The sequence below is a fragment of the Epinephelus fuscoguttatus genome, linkage group LG5, assembly GCF_011397635.1.
Source record: "Epinephelus fuscoguttatus linkage group LG5, E.fuscoguttatus.final_Chr_v1".
Lineage (NCBI taxonomy): Eukaryota > Metazoa > Chordata > Actinopteri > Perciformes > Serranidae > Epinephelus > Epinephelus fuscoguttatus.
In genome coordinates this window covers 13,353,047-13,376,965 of record NC_064756.1, presented here as the reverse complement: position 1 = coordinate 13,376,965, position 23,919 = coordinate 13,353,047, and positions in this window count along the sequence as shown.

Sequence of the window (23,919 nt, the reverse complement as noted above, 5' to 3'; positions counted from 1 at the left end):
TAGGCCACTGTAATGAATAATCAAACAAAGGGCACCTGTTATCTGAAGACACACATACTACTGCACACACGGTGGAAGGCTACGTTGGTTTTAACAGTGGTTTCTGAGGCATCTTGAGTAAATATGGTACAACAGTTGCTTTGCTTTAATGATAATACAACATCAGCTGAAGCTGAGATATGTCATCAAGGGCACAGTTGTCAAATCTGAACATCTGGAGCCTGTTTCACAAAAACACTGTACACAGATTGCAGATGTTATCAGTTTTACGTTTGTTGCTACCAAATTACAGATACATTTGTGAAATGTGTCAATATCAAGTGGAGTGGAAGTGAAGTGCAAATTGCAGCTTGTGTGTTTCAAATTTGCTGCTTTAATAACAATAACAAAAAACTTTATACATTTTATACAAAAATGTACCATACAGTGTCCTTCACAAAATAAAAAGACATAGACAAAGACAATAAAAAGATATGGGAACTTAAAAACATAGCATATGGGCTTTTTTTTAAAAGAGACAAATAAAAAAGAGATTTAAATACCCAACATCACTGCTGACTTAAGTCCTGGACAGAGGAACCCCTAATGTGAGACAGACTGCAGTAATATGTGAGAGGGTCACTGATGTATCCTGCAGCAAGGCCATAAAATGATTTGAAAATGACAAGAAGCACCTTAAAATTAATAGAGCGCCTTCTGCCCACAGCGCTTCCATAGGGTTCAGCATTGATTTCTGATGTCCCATGGTCATCCTCTAGATGCCATCTGCTCATCCTGGGGCCCAGGTGGAGTCCTTTCTTTTCATTCACCCACTGACTGCCCTTCTCAGCAGCTCTGGAGATGTCTTTGACTGCTTGTTGGCAGACTTTGCCTCAAATTCTCATTTACCGAAGTAGCTTTGATGTTGATGTGGCTATGAACCTTTAGTTTCCAGCCACGTTGTTGAGCACTGACTGCAAGCTCAGCATACCTCAGTTTTTTGTGCTTGTAAGCCTCCTCCACTGCATCTTCCCAGGGCACTGTAAGTCCGATGAGGTAAACAAGATGCCGGCCATAGCACAAAGTCTGGTTTCAGGTCGGTTGGCATGATCTTAGCTTGTAAGGAGAACCACTGGCCTAGATCTGCCATCATCTTCCAACACATGCTTCCCATTATCTGGCCTCGATCTGACTAGTCTGGCTTGACCCTCACTTTTACAACTGTTGCAAATACTGTTGCAGGCACTACAATGACGGGGAAGCAAGAGCGTTGATGCTCTTTCCCCAACTTTCCAGCACTGCTGCAAGACACCCCGGCACCTGGTAGTGCCGCCAGGTTATCAGCACATCATGGGCAGCCTCGATCGTGGCGCTCGCTCTTATTTTCTCCATTTCCCACGGCTCTCTCCAGCAGATCTTTTTCGGTCTCTACTCCCTCCCATCTCATGCATTGCCCTGCCTTGCCTGAGCCATGGCCTTTGCACATCTTGTTGCTTCCTGGTGGGGATGTATCTCCTCCACCACAAGCCTGTGTCTCTGAGATGGAGTAGCCTTGGTCCAGGCTGGTGTGCTGGCCCAAAGGCCTAGGCCACCCCTCTACTGCTGCACTTGACCCACAATGTACCGGTGTTTTAGCACCACCTTTCCCAGCTTGGTCGTTTCTGTCCAGGTCCATTTTCTGCCTTTAGCTGGGGTAGGAGCAGCTGGATCACATGAGTCAGTTAGTCTCGCCTTCAGTCTTACTTTGGCACACTTGTACTCCTCTGAGACGGAAAATGAGTAGGAGCCTTTTGTGGCTGAGGCTCCTGGGAAGACCAAGCCACTCTCTTGTATATGAGCTAATCAGCCTCTCCAGCTTTGTATAGGGTTAATGGCCACATGAGACATGGAAGGAGCCTGAGCTGCATGTACCAGAGCTTCAACTTGCCTGCTGTAGATCTTGAGGCCACTCACACTATCCTTCCTGAGTCGGTCTACTTCCTCTATGTGCTTGAGGGATGCTTTATACCACCGTCCTAAGTTCTTCACAGGCTTCACGGAGACAGTTGGTATAGCCTCCTAGCCAGTGCAGAAGCACTGGTCTGGCAGCTTCCCCTTGATGATGGAGATGCTTCCGGACTTGCTTGGCTTGATCTTCATGCAAGCCAGCTCGATATTCTCTTGAAGTTTTTTTTTTAACAGGTGTACAGCACAAGCCCATCCCAGCTGACAATAGGCGAGAGGTGGGGTACACCCTGGACTGGTTGCCAGACTATCGCGGGGCTAACACATAGATACAGACAACCAATCATGCTCTCTCTCACTCACACCTACTGCCAATTTAGAGCCACTAACTGACCTAGTCTGCATGTCTAGGATTGTGGGAGGAAGCTGGAGTACTCAGAGAAAACCCACAATGACACAGGAGAACATGCAAATTCCAAGGGTTCCACCACCTTGGAGTTCGAACCCCCCACCCCCACCACTGAACCAGGAACCCTCTTGCTGTGAGGTGGCAATGCTAACTGTGCCACCACAATCATGTTCTTAGAAAAGCCTGTTAACAGAGCATCAGAGTCATCAAGACATGGAAATAAAAGCATGTTCTTTAGATGGTTAAAGGCCACTATAATAGTGTGCTGAATGTGTGCTTCAGAATTTTAATTTCAATCAAAAATAATTCCCAAAGAAAATGTGCAGGGCTCAGATCATCAGTGAGAGATGTACACTTTGGTATCATCTGCGTAGCTGTGGAAAAAGATGTTATGTTAATGGATGATATAACCAAACGGCAACATGCTCAGACAGAAAACCAGGGCGCTCAGCACTGAACCTTGGGGCACACCACAAGAAATATTTACTCTACCAGAACAAAACACCCCAAGGGACACAAAGTAGTTTGATCTCTTGGGTAAGACCTAAACCAGACTAGAACTGTGCCCAAGATCCCAACCCAGATTTATTTTAACAATAAAATTCTATAATAGAGCTTTTATTTACTCTTATTTGAAGCCACCTTTAACACATGATGAAAACAATGTCTATATGTTGTTAAGATAGCGGATCGCCAGCTGTAACAGATTCACTGAGGATAAGCAAAATGACATTTGTGAGTGCAGTGAAATGGTATATAAGCACTCATCTTGCAGGTTCACTAGACAGTTCTGGGAAGTTAACGTGTTTGTTTGACAGAACAAAGAACTTCCAGCCTTCTGTTTTCACTCGCTTTTTTTTCTCCTCCTGTGAAAGGCAAACAACAAAGAATGCTGATTTTTTTCTTTTCTTTCGACAGAATGCTTTTTTAATTTCCTCCTCATTACTTTGTGTGTGTGTGTGTGTGTGTGTGTGTGTGTGTGTGTGTGTGTTTCTGGGCAGCACTCCAGTCTGTCATCTCAATCTGATCTCTATCACCCACGGCTGTCTGGCTAGGGTTATCTAGCCAGAGGACCACCCCTGCAGAAGGGAAGAGGAGTGCAACATAGGAGCACCACTTGTCCTACCCTCATTTTTACATCCTCTCTCCTTGTTCCTCCTTTACTTCTTTGTTTTCACTTGTCATTCATTAACACCTGTTCCACTCTCCTCGGCTCTCACCTGTTCTTCGGTCATTAACACTATATTTACCTTCTCACCTTGACTTACTTACTACTTACTTCATACACTATGTTCTCCTTTTTGACCTCTTGATTCTTTCTTTCCATCACATCCCACCTCTTCCTTTTTTATACAAACACAGCCAGGAGATTCTTAGCTAAGTTTAGCATACTGACGCACGCACACACATAAACTTCAATCTAAAAATATCAAGTTATGGCTTTAAAGGAGGTTATGTGCTGGACTATTTAATTATCCTAAGACGCTCTGTTAAGCTCTTACCTTTGGAAAAAGCCAAGCTAGTTGTTTTTCCCTGCATTCAATCTCTATGCTAATAAGCTTACCATCTCCTGGCTGTAGCTTCGTATTCAACGGACAGATTTGAGTGGTACCAATCTTCTTATCTAACATTGCCAAGAATGACCATATTGAATGACCATATTTCCCAATATGTCAAACTATTTCTTTGATCATCTTGAAAACTGCCCAGTTCATACATTATATAGTTCTAGAAAAGCACATTGAAACTTTGCATTTAAGTCATACAGTATTGCTTTAATATAACATACTAGATTATGCATGTCATGTCAGATAAAATGTGAGTTAACTGATTTCTGAAAAACACTGCTGGCATATGCAGCAGTCATATATGTACCTACAAAAAAGTAGGTGTACATTGCCTAAAAAAGTATTCTTGGCATTCATTTCTTGGTTGTTGCAGTTAGCATCAATCCTTTGCTAACCACCTGCTGGATATCCATGTTGTAATACCCAGTGTCCAGTTAAAAAAAAGCCCCATTGCCATTAAAATCAGTTAAATTCTTGACCTCATAGCCAATGGAAAATGGCATAAACCAAAACATGGTCGAGTCACATCACAAGTGGCCCACCCTTTGTGTCTGTGTTGATGGTTCCTTCCTCACTTCCTTGTTGTGAGATAAGAAGTTAGTCTGGCCCTTTGGAGGGGTGTGTGTCTTAATCAAGATTGCTCCATACAGAAACACAAGCAGAGTGAACAAATTAGACTTGGCAGAGACCAGGGGAGAGTTTATTAGGATTGGGATCTTGGAGGGCGTACAGGGATTTGGCCGCCTGCTTATATACAAAGTTATCCATTTTAATTTCGGTACTCATATTGTTTTGTCTGTTGTTGACTCTGGTGGGGCTGCCAACATTCAGGCGTAGCATTTCCTCTCTTAATAGAGTAAAGAAAAACGCAGAAGGGGGGGGGAACGACAAATTGCTCTCCTTTTAAGCAAATAGGTTCAGGGTTGATTTCATCCGTAAGTTTCTCCGTATTTGCCTTTCTATACCTGCCTAATCCAGTCTTCGTAGTTAACATCTAGCAAATGAATCCTTAATTCATCCCAGGCTGCGATCCAAGATCAGAGTATAATCCTTTGATCATTAAATCTACCAGCAAAAGCTGAACTTGACAGTGTCAGCCTGATCTTTTGCATGGTTAAGCAAGGTGTTTGCATTTGAGCTGTTCCAGAACCATTTCCCCTTCGGTAATGCTCGCTGCGTATCGTAGTTAATTAACACATACAGCTAGACACACATAACAAAAAAGGCTGACACGCACACACTTACACAGATGTGCACACCGGCTTTCACATGAACAAACACACACACAAAACCCCCTAAGCCAGCCATGAATGCTTTCTCTGTACCAGAAAGTGCACATTAACACATCTTTAAAACCTGACATTTATATCACCCTCTCTCTCTCGACTCCCCTTCTCTTTGCTATATTGGCTGTGGTGTTGTTGGCTCCATTTGAATCCCCAGCTACTAATTAGGCATTTGTTTTGAATCTTTCTCTTGATTTTGCCTGGTCGTTACTTTTCCCACATTTGCATGTGAAGCGCGGGCACGCCCAGCCATTAAAACTATCTCAGGGCTCTCGGGGGGTATACTGACACATGAATGACATATGAGAAAAAGAAACAGAGAGAAAGAGAGATGACAGATTATAAAAGCCATGTTCTTTAGAGGTTAAGAGGAGGAGCAACATAATGATAAATGTCTTGTTATTCACAACAGAAGGCACTCTTCACACAATCAGACATTCAGAAATCCTACACAACAATCTCAAAGAACTCATGGGAACAATGCAAAGTTACATCAATATGATCTCAATACAAATTCTATTTGAGGATGTTATTTTCCGTCTGGACACACTGCGCCTAATACATCATTTCCAAAGTCTGTTAAAGTAGGACACTAGCTGTGAGACTAAAGATACAGTGTTGTATAAATAAAGCTCGTGACTTGCTGCCAACTTTAGGTTCCCACTCATCAGCTAAGTCGTGAAAGGTTCCTCAGCTCCATCCTACAAGCATTCACTCACGCTGCAAACAGAACTATGGTGACGTATTCGCCTCACACATCTAAGCAAACTACATACATCACCTGTATGTATGTGTGTGTGTGTGTGGGTGTGTGTGTGTGGCTCCCGTGTTGCCTTGACAACCTGCTGCAGTTTCTCTTTTTGTTTGCCCTTGGAGCCGAGAGCGGACTCACGCCAACGCAGGAGCAGAAATCGGAACAGAGGGAGGACGGAGAATGACATCGTCCTGGGCTTTTCATCTCACCTCTCGAGTGAACGACACCCACAGCTCTCCCACCTGCTTTCACCTGTCAAGCAGCAAATGTAGGCTGATCGTGCTGATACGTCTGCAGGGAAGGGAAGAGAAAAACGTGTCTCATCTGTGAGCTTCGTGCTCTCAGGAAGTGGTTGAACTGCTAAACTGTGTGGAACACCAGGGTCCAGCTTTTGGGCCAGATTTTGTATCGTGCTTTGGCAATAAAAGTAGCAATGTTTAAAGGGTTACTTCAGTGTTGTGGGAAATACGCTTGTTGGCTCTCATTCGGGTTAGATGTGAGGATTGATAGCACTCTCATATCTGCCTGGTAAATAAAAGAACACAGACAATAGCTTCAATTAGCTCATCTTAGCATGAAGACTAGAAGAGGGAGCCTGGCTCTGTCCAAGGTAGGGCTGGGTATTGTCAAAAAAAAATCCAATACCAGTACACTTACAGTGATATGAATATTAATAGAGTTCTTCATTTAATACATTTGATACTTTTTTTCTACTTCATTCAATGCCCATCATGTGAATGGAAGTTAAGTTGATAAAAAAAAAAATGCCACCAGACACAACATGCGTTTAGTATTGCCATACTTTCAAACTCTGTCAAATACACCGCGCTCAACTTCACTACATCACAGACTGTATGGGTTGTAGCTGCTGTGGTAGTGGGCCAATGACATGTTGCATTAAATCAAAGGATGTATGCAGTGATTGGCTGTAAGCAAAATCATACAAATAGTCTTCTTGTTTTCTAGATCTGGGTACAACAAGGATCAAATGCAGGTACTGTTTGACTGGAGAGGTTTTGATACACCTTGGTAATGGACTATTTCGGTCAACACCATAATGGCAGAGGTGGGACCAAGTCACTGTTTTGCAAGAGGCAAGTAAGTCTCAAATTTGCATTCAAGTCCCAAGTCAAATCTCAAGTCATGACAGGCAAGTCCTAAGTCAAGTCCCAAGTCGCCTTCTTCACCATATGTACTGCCATTCTAACAGTAAGGATGTTCATAAATCACAAATATTTTTTAAATGTGTATTTTCATGAAAACAAGTGCAACTAAAGTCAATCATATAGCATATAGCACTATTTACTAGTACAACAACAGCAAGAACTCTGTATGTTTCTCTCCTTCTCGCTGTATTTAACTCATCTCATATTGGAAAAATGGGGGGAAAAATGGTGGCGCAGTGGTTAGCATTGTTGTCTCACAGCAAGAGGGTTCCTGGTTCGAACTCAAGGTGGAGGGTTCGAACCTTGAGGTGGGAGAGCCCTTCTGTGAGGAGTTTGCATGTTCTCCCCGTGTCAGCGTGGGTTTTCTCAGGGTGCTCCGGTTTCCTCCCGCAGTCCAAAGACATGCAGGTTAATTGGTGACTCTAAATTGCCCGTAGATATGAATGTGAGCGTGAATGGTTGTCTGTCTCTATGTGTCAATCCTGTGATAGTCTGGCGACCTGTCCAGAGTGTACTCTGCCTCTCGCCCAGTGTCAGCTGGGATAGGCTGCAGGCTCCCCCACAACCCCCAACAAGATAAGCGGTTATGAAAATGAATAAATGAATGAATATTGGAAAAATGTCTAAAATTTTCTGTACCTAAGGGCTCAGGGAAAGGAATCAAGAATTTTCAAGTTAAAATGCCCAAGTCCAAGTGTGTTCTTGAGTCATTGGTCTTAAAGTCCAAGTCAAGCTGCAAGTCTTTTGGGTTTGTCAAGTCAAAGTCCCAGCCCTAGTCTGACAGTAACATAATTAGCCTACAAGCATCTCTAATACTCACAAGTTAGTGTTACATATTGTTTGTTTAATCTGTACAGATAACAAAAAGTGTACAAATTGCAAGTTTAATGGGGATCTCTTCATCTCAGCACAAAGCCAGTAAAACCAGGAATTTATTGTTACCCAATCGGTTTCAAGTCTTTATATTAAGCTAAGCTACCCAGCTGCTGGAACTAGCATTGTATTTACTGGACAAATGTGACAGTGGTGTCAAATTTCTTGTCTGTCTTGAAAAGACAGCAAATTATGATCTTTGCCAACATTTTAAACTTTTGTGCTAAGATACACTTCCCCAAGAGGCCAGAGGTCAGCTACAGAGAAGTTAACACAAAGCTTTTTGGGCTTTGCTGTTTTAAGGGTTTGACTTGGGCATTTGGTTGAAGGGCAACTTGCACTGTCAGAGAAAATGAAAGACAATGGAGAAGAGCTAGGCTGTGTTATCTGTCATGTGCAGAATGTGATTTTGAAACAAGGGGAAAAAAGAATCACATTTTGAAAGACTAAATAAGCAATCTATTCTTACACAATCTGAAAACCTGATATTGCCCTTGATGTTTAATCAGACACTGTCCTGGGTATACTTGATCTGACAGATACCTTCCCCCAGAAAGCAAAGTACCATCAGCAGCTATTACAGTAACGGTGTATTTATTTCGTTTTTCTTTCCTTCCAGAAATGTATTTTAAAGACCCTTTGCCATTGGAGACTAACCAGCTATGCAGTGATAAAAATGTATACCTTACCCTTCCTGCTGCTTTCCACTGTACCCCACAATCTCCATCTAACCGAGCAGCTGTGTTTGGCAGTAAACATCAGTTGGCTAGTAAGTACAAACAGCTTAAGACTGACTCAGTGAAAATGACCTGAAACACCCACTGTCCTCCATGACAGAAATGCTGTGAGAGTTTGGAATAGAAACAGAGCAGAGCAGGTAACCGTGTCCCCTGTGAATACATGCATCTGTTCCTCGAGGTCTGGTATTTCTCTCTCTCCATCTCCCTTGTTTAGGGTGTGTGCAGGATACTTCCCAGAGTACCAGACGCCATAGCCCCGAGCCCACCAATATCCTGCACCCCCTCCTCTTTAGCACCTTGTCAAACTACAGTGTGTGCGCAGTTCAATCAGGCAGGACATCATGACTGCCAAAACAATATCAGATGATAAGGGAACACGACGCCCCCAAGGCTTGTTGTCAAGGTTATGAGAGCAAAAGAAAGAACAACAAACATTTACTAAACGACACCACAGACAGATGACAGAACCAGGCTGCGTAACTGGCCTTCTTTCAGTAATGGTAACAACTCTTCTTTTCAGCTAACACTGAACTCAGTGACGTCTTGTGCAACATTTATATTCTCAGCATTTAAAAGTCTGACGTGTTTTCATTATTGAGGAGTCTGTAAATTATTTTCTCAGTGACTTGATTAATTGTTTGGTCTGTATATGTCACAAAATGAAGGAAAATTGCCATCACAACTCTACAACACTCAAGGTGAAATATTCAAATGTCCACTTTTGTCCGACCTACACTCCAAAACCAAAAGATATTCTTTGTACAATCACAAGCCCTTTTTACACAGAGAGTGCACTATAGGGCCGCTATGAAGTCCCTTCCTTATGCTGAGCTTACTTTTTTTTTTTTTTTTTTTTTTTTTACATAGAACCAAACAACGGTGGCATCACGCTGCTCCAGTTTGTGACGCTCCAACATGCTGACATTCCCGAAGCAAAAGAAGCACGAAGGACTTGACATGAAACACAAAGGCACCAGCCTCTAGTGTGACATATGACAGATGTGACGGCGGCCCTTTCTAAACAATAACAAGTGCATTAACATGGCAACAACAATCATTTACCATCCCTGTTATATGGTGGCTGATCTTGTCCTTTGCTCAGAGGGTATGGAGTCCTTGTACCTCATTGTATCCCAATTTACAGGCATACTAGGCTGCTGTTCTGTTTTGGTTTTTTTGGGGGGGTTTTTTTGAGTTAGCTGCTAACTGCCTTTAGCTGCTTTTTAAATCGCCTGGCAGTGGGTTGCACACATAACGTGTCCTTAAGACATCACACCAGTCAGCTTCATGGTCCAGTCCTGCTAGCTGTCCATTGTACACAGACTTTGATTCGGCGCTATTACTATCTCCGCTGCTGGCTTAAAGTCTAGACAACACTGTCCCCAATCCCATGACCTTCTGTACCTTCGATAAAGAGCAGTGAGGTGGATAAAAGGGGCTATAAAAGACCGGCAAATATATATTTGAAAAGCTAAAATGTTGACTTATCATTGCAGTTCTAGTTGACATCAGTGCTCAAACCTGTAAGCTTAGGCTCAAAGTTTTTTCAAAGTTTTACTGTGGAACTATCCGTGACCAATTAGTGTCAGTGTTTGAAGGCATAAGTATAGCAGGAATGATGTGGACCTCAGCGTTATTCTGGTGTAATTTCTTATTGTGAATAAGTTTGAAAAAAAAAAAACAGACAGAAATCAGTTAATACAGGATGGATAATCACCGGAAATATCGACCAAAGAGTTTTAGGTGGAGCCTCATCACTAGCACAGTAAAAAACAAAACAAGTCTGATTGTAGACCGGCGGACAAAGAAATACAGTTTATCTGCTTTCAAACATTACCATTGCTATCACCCTGCATCTTCTGCCTCTTTCACAACAGGGACCTCTGTTCAGTCAGTGTTTCCCAACATGGGCCTGACTCACATGGGACCGATTTAGACTGAATCTGATGACCAAGCCGTTCAAACAAGACGTGGGCACACGAGTCATACAGTGCATTGTGGAAGCAGTCATTGTTTACAGGCTCTGACATTTCCACAACTTCTGTTTTTTCCTGGATGAATGTTTTTAGTTTCTGGCCTACACAATAGCAGTATTAAAATCAGAAACAGAGTCAGAATCAGCTTCAAAGGTCCAGTGTGTAGGATTTAGTTGGATCTAGCGATGAATTTGCTGAACTGACAATTCTCATATGTACCAAGTGTGTAGGAGAACTACGGTGCAAATGGCCCCATCTTAGGGCTGACCCCGACTTAGAATTTTCCTAGTCGACCAACTGTCATCATTTAGGGCCATTAGGCGACTAGTCGCCCGCATGTTTACAATATTAATTTAAGTATTAAATTATATATTTTGGGTAGGGCAACACAATGGTTTGAGTTGAAGGTGTGAGAAAGAATAGTATCAGTAACATTGTTAACACTGTGCTACATTACAGAGAAATACAAAACCGTACTAATGAACCTTCATTAATATAGGCCTATATTTTATCTACAAGTGCACGTCACACACTGAGCGAGCCGCCTGTAAATGACGCTGTCGGCTAATGGGCATGTAGTTACTTCCATGTTTCAGATGATACGTCATGTTTGTAGTCGACCAATGAAGATGAGTTTACATATCACCTTGGGTTCGTCCTTCACCTTCTCAAAATGATCCCACACTTTGGATTTCCTGCCCGACATGTTATTAACTAGCCTGTGGAATAACCGCAGGTACCAGCCCTGGAAATTAACGTAACATATGTCTGACTGCTGAGCATGGCCACTTCCTGTGTCTGTCCTTTCAAATTAAATTCCCACATGGTCCAGTCCACTAAGTTTGGTTTATTTTGACAAGGCGCAGGTCCTAATAGAGTTTCACATTAGCGACGAATGACCCTTCTGGTCAGCTAGCATTGATTATTAGGGGGCAGCCTTATCCTATATAGAGCCAGTGTTTGGGTTGTCTGCTCTGGGCTACTGTAGAACTGTCGCACTTTCCATTGTTTTTCTTTTCTGTATTGTCTTATTGTGTGTGTGTGTGTGTGTGTGTGTGTGTGTGTGTGTGTGTGTTTGGCTTTCATTGTTATCTGACACTGTTGTCAAGTACTTTGGGTACCTTTGGGTTTTGTAAAGGGCTATAGAAATAAATGTTGATTGATTGATTGATTGAATATGACTCTGGGTGGAGGACCCTTCTGGATAAAAATGGCTCATTTTAAGGTAACAAATATACAATGATTCTTATTATTCGGTGATTATAATTACCTAATTAAAAACATGGCATAAATATTATGTTCCATTTCTGCCACTAGAGGTCCCTAAATCCTACACACTGGACCTTTAATGGCCAAGTAAGTAGGTAAACATACATGGAATGTGACTCACACATAGTGATCTCACACATAGTAACACAGGGTAACTGGCACTTCTAATTGTTTTCCTCTATACATTGCTGAGTACTGCATCCAAAATAACTGGAAGTAAGCTTAGAGGTGCTGACTCGTGATGAGTAAGTAACAATTCTGACACAAGAATACTATTATCATAGCATGTGATTCGTGTGTCATTCACAGGGCATCAATGAGTTAAGGACACATTTTAAAGCTAATTATAAGCATAAGAAAATTAATGCTTTTACACTACTGCATCTCCTTTGCCAGTCATTACTGAATCCAAATGTTGTGCTGTAGGTCAGTAGGTAATTTGGCTGAAAATCCAACCATCCAGCTCGTTACACCACTGGATGAACACATGAAATGTGAGTCACTCTGCTACAAACTGCAAAGTAGGGTACAGAGTTTGCAGGCTGACTGCAGATGGCAGGAATGCAGGCCTGCTGTGGCTAGTTAGCCAGCTAGAGCTAAGCAGCATGCAGCACAGTAAATAAAGTGCAGTCTGTGCTGTTCTGCTACATGGTCTGTTCTGTTCTGGTCTCCAGGATAATCAGGACGAATGGAGAGCAGCTGTTTTTTGGGGGCGTAGGGAAGAGGAGGGGAGGGGGTGCGAGAGCAAAATGGAGGAGGCAGAGTTTTTACATGGGAAAAGAATGTGGATAAAATGAATGGTGAGGGAACATGCCCAAGGCTACTTGTCAAAAAAACAGCTCTGGCCCGATACATAAGTGTGAGGTAGGAAGTAAAGGCACAGGTGTAAGGTAAATGATACATTTAGTAGTCAAGCAAGTCTGACTCCTACACTTTAAAGGGATTCTGCGGTGTGTGCAGGTGGAAAGGAGGCGACAGCATGTGACACAAAGGTCACCACAGCAACCTTTGAAGTCGTGAGTTGCAAGCTGTAGTCATTCGCAGGGCTCCCCTGAGAATCCTGAGTATGTGACTCATGCTACAGCAGCAAGATATGACGTATAGCACTGAAACTTTAGGCTTTGAGTCACTGCAGGGTAGTTTGAGGGCGCAGAGTGATAATGGGATCATGTCCCGTTCACTGCAGTTGTCTCAGTCGCTCTCTATCTATCACTATCCCTTCAAAGGCAATCTCTCTGACCTTTTTTTAATGTCCCAGATCCCAAAGGCCCTCTCCTCCCCTCTGCCCGTCACCAGTCTCTTTCATACGTATCCTCTCTCCTTTAATTTCCCTCACTATCTCAGCTTACAGATCTCCCCCTCTTGCTGCCTGTGTGACTGCTGTCCCATACAGGGAGGGAAGGGACAGCGGAGAGGAGACTGAATGAAGGCAAGAGGGGAGAAAAGAAAGTGGTGCAGAGGAGGGAGGGAGGGAGGGATGAGTTTCACAGACGTGCCACCAGGCTGTACACATTCCTCAAGGGCTGTGCATCCTGTTCTTTTGTCCCCACCTCCACCGAGGCTCACACACCACGCTGCACGTACGCATGCCTCACACACTCTTAAACACATACCCCCTCCTACTCTCACAATGGTGCCCACTCTTCCTCCAGCAATACTCCCTATAGGACAGGAAATGGTGACTTTTTCTTTATTCCTTCTTTTCTTTTTTTTTCTTTCCGTTTCTTCGTTATTATTTCCCTCTGCACACTGCTTCCTGCACCGCCAGTAATTTTTTTTTTTCCCTGACATGGAGAGCTGTTTTCCATTTTACCTACACACTGGCCTGGATGACTGGGAAGCAAAATGGTTTTGATAAGATGAATTTGCACTTTCCCTCCTGCTTGTCATCACCATCCTGCACTCGCTTCCCTCCCTGTAACCTATTATTGCATCATTTGGCCTCAGGGATCAGCAGCAGACAGGGACACGGGGAGCGAGACAAATAGAAAGGGAGACAAATGAAAGCAAGTAAGCAAGAAAGACAGCAGCTTGGAAAACACTGGTCTGATAGTGACTCATAGAAATGGTTCCATGTGGATGACACTGTAACATTTACCAAAAAGTACAGTTATGTAAATTCAGGAAAAACTTTAATTAACACATATAACAAGTATATCAAATGACTTGTTTTTTAATTTATCTATTTGCTGGAGTCTTTTAATGTGGTGTGAAGTGATTATTCAAATTATTGGGATACTTGAGATTGATCTGTGTTTCTATCATTTTTAACACCATTTTATCTGCATTAATGAATAACAAAATAATCAAAATGTCCTCCAACCAGTAATACTGTCCCACTGATTACAGAGAAAAAATAGTGAGACAAAGGTAAATTGCCAGTTGAGAATGTTTTAATTGTTCCAATGTTGATTTGGGACAAAAACAATTCTAGTTATGGTGCTCTTCTGGGTTTTCTTGTTTAGAACGCTGAATTCACGCATCCACTGTAAACACCACTTCAAAATTTGCTGATAAATTTGTGACAGAAGCTGCTACTTTTAAGATATTTTGAAATTATGGGAAGACCTATTAGTTTATTTATATTTTGTATCAATAATCCAAATTCACAAAGTAGCCAGTAACTAAAGCTTTAAAATAAGTGTAGTGGGGCAGCCAGGTATGGGCAACCATTGCCTCTGTATTCTGTTTGTTTTAGACGAGAACCGATAAGCTTCATTTGGACCAGATTAGCTAATGCTTTGGCAGCAAAAGTAAGTTGCCATATGACCAATACAGTATCTAGCAGTGCTGGAATGTAACTGGTGGAAGTATTGGTACTGGTGGAAGTACATTTACTCAAGCACTGTACAATTTGAAGCACTTGTACTTTGAGTGTTTCCATTTTATGCTACCTTCTACTCCCCTAAATTTCAGAGGCTAATACTGTACTTTTTACTCCACTGCATTTATTTTAAGGCTTGAATTACTGGTTACTTTGCAAATTTGGATTATTGATACAAAATATAAATAAACTAATAGGTCATTATATTTTACTTTAGGCTAAGCCACCCTGCTATATATAGAGAGTAATAAGCTTGAAATGGAGTTGAGTTGAGTTGAGTTGAGTTGAGTTGAGTTGAGTGTAACTTTATTTATCCCAAAGGAAATTCCTGTGCCAGAGAAAGCTTTAATTACAGTAACACAAAATACAATAACAGCAGTTAACTTTCAAAAACGAGAAACAACCACAACAACCAGTGGGTTCCCCGGGTCAGGGTCACACACTGGGCCCAATTTTTAAAACAATAGAGAATTAAAGTATTAAGTATAAGTACTAAATTCCAATTCAGTAATATCATTAGTGTGAGGGAGTAGTCAAAAAATGTAATTGTAATCTGTTACACTCACTAAGAAAAAATATGTTGTTATTAAAGTTGCTAATCAAAATGTCTGTGATTACAAAAGGGTTACATCTAAATATATTTTCCACTGTAAAAAATGTATGTGTAGAATATAACACTGATTCATTATGCTGCTTTGCATCTTTTCATTGTGCAGGAGTGTCTTCTTTTGGCATATTTCTGGATAATGTGGGTCAGCAAAGTCACTATGACGAATTTGAGTGCAACACGTATGCACTTATGTCTTTAGGACATAGCAACTTTATTGCCCATTTTAAAAAGTGTTAGAGAGTGTTAGATATTTACATTATTTGTTACTTTTTTTTACAGAGCAATTAGTAATCTGTAACCTTTTATATTTAAAAAATAAGCTACCCAACACTAAACTATGTATACAATATATATATATGACTAATTTAACTTCTGATAAAAATTAATTAAGTAAGATTTGATTGCAGACTTTTACTTGCCATTTTCACTCAAGGAAAAGATCTGAATATTTCTCCCACCATGGGATCTAGTATAAACAGTAGTAATTCAATTTATTTTGTAGACTGGGCCAACCAACTCACTGTGGACCATGTAAATGCTTTAATCAAACTAGTAGTCTAATCTGATTATTAACTGTAATCAGCATGTGCACATATAACATTCCTTGGATGATGGAGAACAACTTGACATAGACCCTGTTTCAAACCAATAAAGCTATGACGTATCGAGGAAACAGGAAGCTTATCAACGAGAGTCATGTACAAGACAGACAGTGCTTGATGCTGGATTTATACACAAGAGTTTACTTGTACTAAAATATGCTGTTCAAATAAAAATTGTCAGCGTGGGCGCGGTGGTCCTTGTGTGGAGCAGAGGAGTTTCTGTTCCATTTGGGGACAAGAATAGGCTCTAGCACATTTAGCCTCAATAGCAGACTTGGATGGATGAACAAGACATACAAGTTCATTTATCATGTCGGGAGCGGCCAGACACATTTTGAGTCCCAGCCCATTTTATTAAGAAACACTGCAGTACAGAACGTGAAAATAGGATGGGTGCGCTGATTCATAGCCGTTCGTCATTTGGCAACTGCTAGAATTTAGTCACCCTGTAGTCTAATTGTTAAAGGTGTACACACGTCTGAGTAAATAAGGCGTGGAGAGGATTTATAATGCTCTGGATGTCTGTGTGAGCTAGATTGCCCATGTATGAGCATCTGACAGAGACTAAGTGACGTTAAGTTTTGCAAGACTGAGCGAGTATTTGTGAAAAGCCTGTGTGTGTGTGTGTGTGTGTGAGTGAGTGTGTGTGCTCGAGCTATAATCCTTGAGGCCTTAGGGAGGTGTGCACACATTCAGTCTTTTCCTGTTGCTTCCCATTAATTCCACCTGTATACACTGGGAATGAGCCCCTGCTGGCCCTCACCCTTCCTGCCTCCTCCCTCCTTCCACTCCTCCCTAACTCTAAATCCCCAGATGTAGGCTTACTGAACACCCAGAGAGACCAGGCTGCTCTCTTCTGTTGCATGCTGTTCTTCTCTGCACACTCTGTTCTCAGCCACAGCTCCACACATTACAATTTCAATGGATAGGATGAGCATATTTATTCAAATCAACATTTGAATGGCCATTTCACTGGAACACGTAAGACAGCTGCCACATGGCTGCTGAACTTTTGATAATGTTGCCATGGGAATGAGCACTGGCACAGTGCACGAGCCTCAGAGAGCTGAGGTGTTGCCAGCTGTGCTGAACATTTGCATTGTGTGTGCCTGTTTGCACTGTCGACACGCACACACACACCAACACTAAAGGAACATAATGGACATTTAGGACTAGGGCTGGGCAGGTTGCTTCAGAAATATTTTCCATCACAGTTATAATGATAATGATTAGTAACATCACCCAGTCTCCAGTGGAGTCAGATTACTCTCAGCTTCTTTTCAGTTTAAGGTCAAGGTACTGACAAAGTCAAACTGTACTTAAGATGAAATGCTACCACAATCACAGCTGTATGCCTCCACAAACCAGTCAAGTTGCAGCCACAGTTCACATCCATGTCTGTCCAGACTCATATGTAGCTATGACAGCTCACAATGCTTCCAATATGGATGCTACTGCAAAGAAGCTACTTATCCTAAAACATGGATGCTTCACACATCTTCAACCCTGCAGCATATGGGGTGCCGTTTGTAAAGTGTCTCACGCTGAAAATAACATCAACATTTTGCCACATTTAGCTTCAAACAATGTTTAAAAAAGTATTGTGATTTTTTTAACGTCACCTTTTACCACATTTACAGCAATATTTGTTAAATTAGAAATATATTAAATAGTTAAATCTAAATATTAAATATGGCACCTAAATGTTAAATGTTAAATCTAAATGCTAAATCTAAATCTAAATCTAAATGTTAAATCTAAATATTAAATCTAAATCTAAATGCTAAATCTAAATCTAAATCTAAATCTAAATGCTAAATCTAAATCTAAATCTAAATGCTAAATCTAAATCTAAATATTAAATCTAAATGTTAAATCTAAATGCTAAATATAAATATAAATGTTAAATCTAAATATTAAATCTAAATCTAAATCTAAATCTAAATGTTAAATCTAAATGTTTTGGGTGAAACTAAATATTTAGCTAATATGCAAATTCACTCTGCCGGTCACCGGAAGTACCAAAATAAAAGCTCGAGATGGTCAGACTGTTTATAGAATCAAATAACAAATTAAAACCAACTTATCGGGGGAAATGGACACTTGAACATACATTAGCGTGATAATAACTACCTAAAATAACAAGAAACGTGTTTGGAGAAATTTTATTTGGACGTGTACTTTGAGTTGTTAGTGTCCTTCGGAGGATTAACAACCTAAGCTAAGCTAACAACCGTCAGTTCTTAGCCCGTTAGCAGTGTCTGTAATGACTCATTAACTCTTAAGCGGTCCGTGAAAAAAATATTTTTTCCAGCGGATGTCTTAGTTACAACATGATTGAGCTAGCAAAGCAGTTTTGTGTTGCGATGTGTGGTATTTATTCAGTTTTGGGAAATCACGATGTCTAGAAAGCATCAGTGGCTGCAGCAGCAGCAGCAAAGCTATCAGGACGTCATCTGTTAAATGTCTCCCATTGTCGGATACGACATTAAACTACTCCAGTTAGCTCAATCATGTTGTAACTAAGACATCCGCTGGAAAAATATTTTCTTCACGGACCGTTTAGAGTTAGTGAGTCATTACAGACACCGCTAACGGGGCTAACAGCTAACAGTTAGCCTCGCTAATCTACGATAACCATGTTATTAATTTCAGACCGTGACAGTAATGTTTGTTCAGTTGTAGTGTTTATAGGCTTTACAAACACCAGATTAGTCTAAACGGTGATACAGTGACGTGAAAAACGTGAGATGTGCATATATATATATATATATATATATATATATATATGTTGCTAAACTCCGCTGGTTTTCTACCTGGAAGTATTTGTAAACAACAAGGTGATTCCCTCAGAAGGGACAATAACAGCCCAAAGTACACATCAAATAAAATTTCTCCAAACACGTTTCTTGTTATTTTAGGTAGTTATTATCGCGCTAATGTATGTTCAAGTGTCCATTTCCCCCGATAAGTTGGTTTTAATTGCTTATTTGATTCTATAAACAGTCTGACCATCTCGAGCTTTTATTTTGGTACTTCCGTGACCGGCAGTGTGAATTTGCATATTAGCTAAATATTTAGTTTCACCCAAAACATTTAGATTTAACATTTAGATTTAGATTTAGATTTAATATTTAGATTTAACATTTATATTTATATTTATATTTAGCATTTAGATTTAGATTTAGATTTAATATTTAGATTTAGATTTAGCATTTAGATTTAGATTTAATATTTAGATTTATATTTAGATTTAGCATTTAGATTTAGATTTAATATTTAGATTTAACATTTAGATTTAGATTTAGATTTAATATTTAGATTTAGATTTAGCATTTAGATTTAGATTTAATATTTAGATTTAACATTTAACATTTAGGTGCCACATTTAATATTTAGATTTAACTATTTAATATATTTCTAAGTTAACAAATATTGCTGTAAATGTGGTAAAAGGTGACGTTAAAAAAATCACAATACTTTTTTAAACATTGTTTGAAGCTAAATGTGGCAAAATGTTGATGTTATTTTCAGCGTGAGACACTTTACAAACGGCACCCCATAGCAGCACAGAAGATCTACACAGTCTCCAATTTTCACCGTCCTGAATTATGGTGTTGAATAAAGGCCAGAAAAGTATTTTATAATAGGTCACAGTGAAGCTGACCTTCAACCTTTTGGATATAAAATGCCATCATTTCATCATTTTAGTCTATAAGACATTTGTGTGAAATTTGGTCATAATTATCATATGAATTCTTAAGTTATGGACAAAAAAAAATGTTTTGTGAGGTCACAGTGACCTTTGACTAGGGCTGCCCCCTGACAGTCAACCAAACGGTAGTCTACCAGAAAGGTCATTAGTCGGCAAGATTTCATTGGGTGCTTAGTCGCAGAAAAAAAGCCAAACAAACATGAAACTCTATTAGGAGCTGCACCTTGTCAAAATATATCAAAACCTATATGACTGGACCATGTGGGAATTTAATTTGAAAGGACAGACACAGGAAGTGGCCACACTCAGCAGTCAGACAGGAGTAACGTTACAAACCAATCACAGCTAACAGATATCTTTCCCTTCTTCTGTAAATATTCAGTCTGATAAATACGAGAAAGTTGATCATGTTAGTGAAGGGCTACCTAGGGCTTTACGTCTGTCCCACGGACGATAGGCCTACACACTTATAAACAGCGCCTGGAAGAAGATCAGCTCTGCACTCAGGGTTTCAGGTAAATAGGCTATATGATGCTTGTTAAGGTTGCTTAACAACCTCAGACGCAACTTGCAGCCACGCTCTTGAAAGCTGGCACAGAAAAAGCACAAGAGTAGCACCCAGCACTCAACCTCGTGTTTTCCAGGCAGTTAAAGACGTGGCATTTGTTACAGGCGGCTCGCTCAGTGTGTGACGTGCACTTGTAGATAAAATATAGGCCTATATTAATGAAGGTTCATTAGTACGGTTTTGTATTTCTCCGTAATGTAGCACAGTGGTAACAGTGTTACTGATACTATTCTTTCTCACACCTTCAACTCAAACCATTGTGTTGCCCTGCCCAAAATATATGATGTAATAATTAAATTAATATCGTAAACATACCGGCGATTAGTCGACTAATGGCCCTAAATGACGACTGGTCGACTAGGAAAAGTCTGTTGGAAATGACCACCAAATTTTTATCAATCTTGTGTTCTTGAGATACTACATTCACAAGAATGAGACAGAAGAGGTCACAGTGACCTTGACCTCTGACTATGACCACCAAAATCTAATCAGCTTATTCTTGAGTCCAGATGAAAGCTGAAGAAATTCCCTCAAGGAGTTCAAGAGAATGGGACAGACGGGCAACCTGAAAACATGATGCCTCCGGCCACGGCTGTCACTGGTGCAGAGCCATAAAAATGTGCCTCTTTTAACTGTTAATTTCCTTTAACATCTCGTAATGAGAATGCCTTTTTAGCAACTATGAATCATACTCTGATACCGCCAACCCAGAATACTGCAATACCAATTAGATATCAAATGCAGAAATATAAAAAGAACCTGTCGTGTCCACTTATTAAACCTTTGAATATAGTCTAGAAACAGGCAGGAGTATTCATGGTGGTTTAGTGGCCAAAGATTCCTCTCACTGCTGGATGAAAAAGTACTCTAAAACTTCGACTAACCTGTGGGAAGACGACCTGGAGTTTCCACTTTTACAATGTGGCATGTGACGAAAACCGCCTTCCAAACTCAGCCTAGACGGCTCTAAGTAATATCATTCATTAAATATAATCCAGCCAGCACAGAATACATAATACCCTACTTCACTGTATTATCCAACATGCAAAATGGATGCTGATGCCTAATATGGTCATGCCCTAAAAGAAGAAAAGAGAGGGATAGAGATTTGTTATCACTGACGTTACTAATTTTCTAATCCCTCTGAATCTCAGACTTGTCCTGCTGGTTTATGTCTCAGTGTTAAATAGACAACACAGGAATGACTATTAGATTGATCTCACAGATATAAAGTGTGTAGTCGTGCTATGAAAGTGATATCAGCGTCCTAGGTTTCCAGAATGACTGAGAGAGATATCACACCTTCCCTGTGAGAGAGATGCGGGGAGATGGTGTTTTTTCGCTGGTGACTAATAGGTGAGTGGGCAGGTGTGTTCCTCCCACTGTACATTACAACCTTTTTTAAATGAAGAACTAATGATTCAAAAGCAAATATACAAAAATTAACAAATTTCCCAGTGATCATAACTAAAGTGGAAGCCTGAAGGTGAATGAGAGAGGGAGGCTGGGTTCACTTTGGGCACATGAACTGGTGAATAATTGATTTTGGACAAACAAGCTGTTTTAGCTGCTCTCATGTCTGAGCCATGACTGGCTGAGGGGATCATGATGTTTTAACATGTGCTTGTTAAGCCTCAATTATTAAGGCAGGATCCACAGCCCTGTGGCACGGCTAACCTTTTGAACTCAGCGCAGACAAGCTCAGTTTGCATGCATCCTGGCATACATGCGCCTGCACGCACGCACGCTCCATATGGCACAATTAACCTTTTGAACTCCACACAGACACACAGTCAGATGGATGCACATGAGCATACATAGATACACACACATAGATGTGCATCCTTAGACTTTTACATGCAACCTTGTGTGAGTTTGTTGAAGGCTCCTGAATAAGGCCTTGATTAGAAGCCATCTTTCCTGTCTTTCTTCCTTGAAAGGCTACATTATACATGGTTCGAGTGGTGTGAGCAGAAGCCACCTGATTCTCACGCATTCGAACAAGAGTACTTTGCTAGAGAGAGAAAGGAATGCTCTTTCCTTGGGAGTGGCATCAACCTATGTTCTAACTGCCTCTTCAAATCGTACACTATATACAGATGAGCAACGTATATGAGCTAAACATGTCAAACAGTCACAGAATTATTCATCTTTTCCTAATTCATGCCATCATTTGGATGCCGTACATTTAATATTTCAACATTTGCCATATTGTTGCCGACAGCTTCACATACCTTTGATTTTCAAGGAGCCTTTCAGGTACACATCTTGCGGGCAGATGCAAACTCCAACCGCCACATCTAAAAAGTCAGCAAAACAGATCACATTAACTCACTAAGGTCACAGAATATGAGTCATTAGGTTCCTCTTCTGAAATATATTATAGATCAAAATTATATATAATTCAACCCATCTTCCCATTTTAATTAGGGCACAGTCACATATGAGCGACTGCATTAAGGCCACAGTCTCCTGCCAAAGTAACATTCATGCTGAATGTGGGCAGTGCCTATGGAAAGCTAGCCTGTTAGTTAGCAAGCTTGCTAATAGATACCACAAAATACAATTTCACTGGTACATTTAACTTTCGATGCCTGTCTCCAGACTCTCTGCCAGACAGGCAGCATCGCTCATGTGAGGCAGTTTGTATATTTCATGGCCAGTATCAGACAATATTGGCTGATTAGACACAGCAACAATCAACGTCACCTCCACACATTTTTTTCCCCCTATTGGTTGAGACTGCGACATCATCATCATTTGCGTTGCCCCCAGAAGCAAATGTGTATTTGCCCCAGGAGGTGAATATTTGCCAGTGTTAATTTTGCTCATGTGTGACTGTGCCCTTTAACTACTGAAATACAGAATTAATCTCCAGTGTGTCTGATCCACTACCCTGTCTAGCATTCATTTATCATAAGACAGTCCAAATTTGTATCAAGGAGCCTTAGTCCATCCAGGTCTAACAACCATTCATACAACATGTTGCTTATAATTGCTTGTTTGAACTCCAACTTTGGTAATGGAACACAACAAGACTGAATAAATGAATAAAAATGGAAAATAAATACAAATAAAAATACTGAATAAAGCTGCAATAATTTTCATATGCTCCTTCTGTTGTAGTTCCAAAATAACTCCAAAAGGTGCACTTTATGCTGGGCCGTCCAAGAGTCCCAATAACATTAGTCATAAAATCCTAATAAGCACATTTGTTTACCTTCCACAGGGCTAACACTGAAGCTAACATGCTAACTTTGTCTCGCCATTCAGAGAAGCAGTTTTCCTCAGGTAAACCCCTTAATCACTCACACACTGATGCAAAATATGGCAAAAGCAGTGTTTGTTAGCTTGGTTGTTCACAGACATTGCAACACTGCTAACAGCAGAGGTAGCTTTCAGCTAGTATTAAAATGGACTAACAAAATGCTTACTTAAATTAGCATCCGTAACATTTTAAGAGCTGTTTTTTTTTTTCAATTAACTTTACCACCAGAAATTAGCAGCATTTCAAGCTACATTGAATTGCAAGCAAGGCCATGAAGCTGTGAGTTAAAGTTACTGGTGGACTTACCAGGACTGTGAACCTGGGCACCAAGAATTCCTCAGCAGGTTGAGCACTGCAGACTGTCCTTC